This window comes from Antechinus flavipes, chromosome 4, assembly GCF_016432865.1.
Source record: "Antechinus flavipes isolate AdamAnt ecotype Samford, QLD, Australia chromosome 4, AdamAnt_v2, whole genome shotgun sequence".
NCBI lineage: Eukaryota > Metazoa > Chordata > Mammalia > Dasyuromorphia > Dasyuridae > Antechinus > Antechinus flavipes.
In genome coordinates, this window is record NC_067401.1 from 39773743 (window position 1) to 39778933 (window position 5191).

The following is a 5191-nucleotide window of genomic DNA, read 5'->3' on the forward strand; positions in this document are numbered from 1 at the left end:
CTTGTTTTAGTGCCTTTTCAGTGGATGGCCTACCGGACCAATATTTAAACTTTTCCTGGAAATGAAAAAGGAACCCAAAGCTTTTTATCTTTTGCCCTTAAACAAATTTTTTTTCTTTTCAATTTAATATTTTTCCTCAGTTGCATGTCAAATTTAACATTCTTTTTCTTTTTTTCAAATATTAAGTTCCAAATTCTCTCTCTCCCTTCCTGCTCTCCCCTTATATTGCGAAGGTAACAAGTTTATCTGTTGCTAAATAAGTTGAGCCAGGTTGGCATCTAGGCCAGTGGATGTGGCAGTGAGATCTTGGGAACTGCCTTTTCCTTGAACTCACTCTCACTTGTATTGAAGAGTAGCAAGGGCCCTGATTGTTAGAACAATCTCAGTAGAACAAATCCAGAGAGGTGATGAAGGTCAGCTCCGTGCTGGGAGTCCTTCCTAAGAAGCCACACATTCCTGCAGAGTGGGGGGAGCAGTATTGTTCTGTAAAACCCTGTCAGGTTCTTTGTGGCGCTTGCCTGGTTACCAGACCTTCCTGAGCCTGGCCTTCCTTCCTCACTACCTCCTAAACTTTTATGGCCCTTGATTTTGATCCTTTTTCAGCACCAGGCAGAGCTTTCTGAAACGCATCCTTTGGTTCCTTCACTCATTACCCAGTTACCAGCCTGGGCTTTTTCATAGGGTGCTTCTTATAATTACTTCTTGACTGTGTGGTTTTTCTGCTTCCCCCCAAACCAGGGATACTTCTAAAATCACAGCACCTGCTTAGCTGGAACCCATGACAGGTGTGGGGTCAGGAGAAATAGTAGAGTTCATTTAGAGGTGAAAAGATTTCGCATAGAAACACAACTTTAGAGCCAAAAGGGACCTTAGAGATCATCTAAATGAGGGTGGAATAGCTATCTCCAACCATGGAATCTGGATTTCTGGACTACAGCTTAGTAGTTCTTTCCTGGGAAAGAATTAAGAGAGTTCACATCAATCAACAGGCATTTATTATTAAGTTCTTATTATTATTAAGAACTTACTAAGTTCTCTGTGTGCCAGGCAATGTGCTGAGCAAATGCAACAGAAAGAAACACAAACAGAAGCATAGTCCCTGCCCTCACGGAGCTTACCTTCTAATGAGAGAAGACAACACATAAAAGGATGCTGAAAAGGTGTGATAGTGGGAGAATTGACTGAACTCCCAAGATGGAAAAGGTTTCTGTGTTTTTATAGAGAAAATCCCAGAGCAGAATTAGAGTGCAGGTGAAGAGAAACAAAGACATAAACGACCCAGATGTTCACATTTAAAAATGGAGATTCTGGGGGAAACCAGCCAATCAGAAAAGGAGCCACAAGGATATAGGGTACTTTCAGTGTGTGAAGCCCAGGGTCAGAGTGAGTGTGGAATATACCTAAAAAATGCTAGTAAAATATATGTTTATAAAATATATATTTATAATCTTGCTATTTGCTCAAAAGGACTTTAAATTGAAAGAGGAAGGGAATGGAGAAAACTGATTACATGTGTCTACCAAGCTAAATCCCATAAAGAGTTACTGTAACATGTGAAGAATAGCAATAGATATCCAGAAACTCACAAAAGACATTCAACAAAGAATAAGATCCATGACCTCAAGTGTCTGTACATGTTTGTATAAAATATGAATAACCAAGAAGGTGAACGGAGACATTGTATATAAGAGCCCGATTTGAATTCAGGAAGATTGGTGTGGTGGGATCCTTGATTGAATATTGAAGTACTATCAGGGGTATAGCTTATTTGAAAGGAATAGGAGAGTCAAAAGGGAGTTGGGAGTAGGAGAGGTATGATAGCATTATAAGTTTTTTATGTAGTTTTATTTTTTCAATTAATAAAACTCTCCCACTTGGGGAAAAAATAAACACTTATAAAAATATTCATATTCATTTCATTGGTCATGTCCAAAGAATAAATATCAAGTATGGCATGTTTCATCATTGCTCCTTTAGAATTGTGATTAGTGCCTTAGATTGATCAGAGTTCTTAAAAGTCTTACAGAATTGATTGTCTTTATAACATTGTTTATATGTAAATTGTTCTGATTCTACTCACTTTATCTTGCATTAGCTCATTTTTGGAGGTTTTTCTTAAACCATCCCTCCCATCATTTCTTATAGCAGAATAATATTCCATTCATAAACCATAATTTTATTCAGCTATGTCCCAACTAATAGGCACACAGTGAGTTTCTAGTACTTAGCCACCAAAAAAAAAAAAAAAAAGAGCAAGGCTGCTGAAATATTTCTGCACATTGAGTCCTTTTCCATTATCTTTAATCTCTTTGATGTGCAGGCCTAGTAGTGGTATCAAAGAATCAAAGGAAATGCAGTTTAATGAATTTGAGAGCATAGTTCCAAATTCCTTTCCAGAATGGATGAATCAACTGACGGCTCCATCAACAGTACATTAATTAGCCACTTTTCTTACATGGCATTAAGAGGATATGCTCAGGTTAAGAAATCTAGCACCTTAAATAGACTAGCCATGGGAGAGAGCATTTGGACCAAGATTAATGGAGGCAAAAAAGGAGTTGATATTTTCTTTGGAATAAAGTCCAGGCCAACTGGAAAAGAAGTATCTATAAAATAAATTTATCTAATCTGAGATACCCAAACTTTTAAAATTTTTAATTGAAGTTTTTTAGATCTAGCCTGATCCTATCCTTTTATTTATTTATTTTTATTATAACTTTTTATTTACAAGTTATATGCATGGGTAATTTTTCAGCATTGACAATTGCAAAACCCTTTGTTCCAATTTTCCCCTCCTTCCCCTTATCCCCTCCCCACGATGGCAGGTTGACCAATACATGTTAAATATGTTAAAGTATAAGTTAAATACAATATATGTATACATGTCCATACAGTTATTTTGCTATATAAAGAGTCGGACTTTGAGATAGTGTACAATTAGCCTGTGAAGGAAATCAAAAATGCAGGTGGACAAAAATAGAGGGATTGGGAATTCAATGTAATGGTTCATAGTAATTTCCCAGAGTTCTTTCCCTGGGTGTAGCTGGTTCAGTTCATTACTGCTGTATTGGAACTGAATGGTTGATCTCATTGTTGAAGATGGCCACGTCCATCAGAATTGATCCTCATATAGTATTGTTGTTGAAGTATATAATTGATCCTATCCTTTTAGACCATTTTGTAGCCCCAGAAAAAAAAAATGGCATCTTCTGATCAGAACATCTGAACCCATTTGAGGATTTGCCACCTTGGCCTTTTGGACTGAGCTCATGTGTACATTCTTCTGAACCCTTTCTGTGGGCCTCCAATGTAGGCCTGCAGCTAAATGTAGGATTAATAATTAACAGGTTTCCTTTAGTAAACTTTCTCCCTTGTGGGGTCCACTTCTTCATAGCAAAAACTTATAATAATAATAAGAATGAGCTTATCTTCATCTGGAGACACCCCTCCCCCTCACAAAAGTACATATAGCAAGTAATATTTAATGACAGTAGAAAACTGAAAATAAGCAGAGATTGATAAGGCAGAGAGGGGACTGAAGTGGAAAAGGGTTCAATTCACCAAGGGCCATTAGAAATGTTTCCCGTAGGAAAAACTGAAATTGTTTGCAGGCAGATCATTATGCATAAAATGTATAGGATTATATTTGGTTTGGGGTAACAATGCTCTTTGGAATCAGCTGGCTACTGATACTGGAGTTTTTCTGCACCCAATTCCCTCTTTTGTCCTGAGATTTAAAAGTTCCTAGATTTCTTCCCACTCCTTTTGTTGGTTTCTGCCTCCCAAGATCCTTAAGTCTTTTATTCCATCTAGGAAACACCCATACTTCCCATTACTCCTTTGCCAATAAACGGCTACATTTCCTTCTAAACATCCTCATTCTATCAAAAAGCCTTCTGTTGACGTCGATTGCTTGTGCTGTTCCAACCATATTAATATCTCGTTAAATGACTTCTATGGTTAAGCAGAGAAAAAACAAAACAAATATTTTATCCATCCTAAAATAATCCACACACAGTTAACCTCGAAGTTCATAAACAATATCCTCCCTTCCCCTCTTTTATCTTTCCTCTCCTCTCTTTCTTTTCCTTCTTTCTCTTTCTCTCTCTCTCTTCTCCCTCCCTTCCTCTCTTCTTACCCCCTCCTTCATCCTCAACTCCCCTTATCTGGTTCTCAGGTGAACCTTGTTTTACAGTGGAAAGTGCACTGACTAAAGTAAAAGGACCTGTGTTCAAATCCATCCCATTATTTTTTTTTCTTCCCTTCTCCCTGTAAAAAATGTATCTGTTTATATATTATCAGATAATGTTCCCATGTGAACAGATGCAACCAAGTGGCTCATTGGGGAAAGCTGGGCCAAGAGAAGAACCAAGTTCAAATTTAGTATCAGATGCTTATTAGCTGTGTGATGCTGGACAAGTCATTTAACCTTAATCCAAGTATGCTACAGCATTCCAGTGTCTCTCTTTTTTTAAATGCTAAAACAATCAATATTTTTATTTTTGTAGTCACAATACAAATATAAGCTATACCCCTGCCCCAGTGTCTTTGGGCAGAAAAGCCCATGAATGGTGTAGGAGTGCTATGGTCCATGGGGTCAGCACAGATCAGACATGAGTGAGTGAGTGAACAAAGGCGAGGGAGGGTTGCAGTTCCTTCCTCCCCCGTTCCTATTGTGGCAGTGACTATGTCCCTGGGATGTGCGGAGGTCAGCCAGCCTGATTCACAAGCTTGCCTCATCCTGGAGTCTGTCCACAGGGATGGACCGGAGTGGGCAGGGCTCATGACTGGCTCCTGAAGCCATGCTTGGCCCAGGCGGTATAAAAGCAGATGAGCAAACAGCAGGGTATTTGAGTAAACCCAAAGAATCTGTGCTAAGAGCTTGCTATTTGATTTTTTTTTTTTAAATGCTGGGGAAAAATGGAAATCAGTTTGACAGAAATTGGGTATAGAACATCTCATATAGTATGCTGAGATAATCTTCAAGTGATATATACCAGATATAAGAAGTGACATAAGCAAAATCGAGGAGTGAGGGGGGAAATTTATAGATGAGGAAGAATTCATGACTAAGGAACAATAGGACCACAGAAAATAAAAGGGACAATTTTGATTCTGTAAAAATGAAAAGATTTTGCACATATCTAATATAGTTAAAAATTAGAAGGTAAACTAATATTGGGGGAAACCA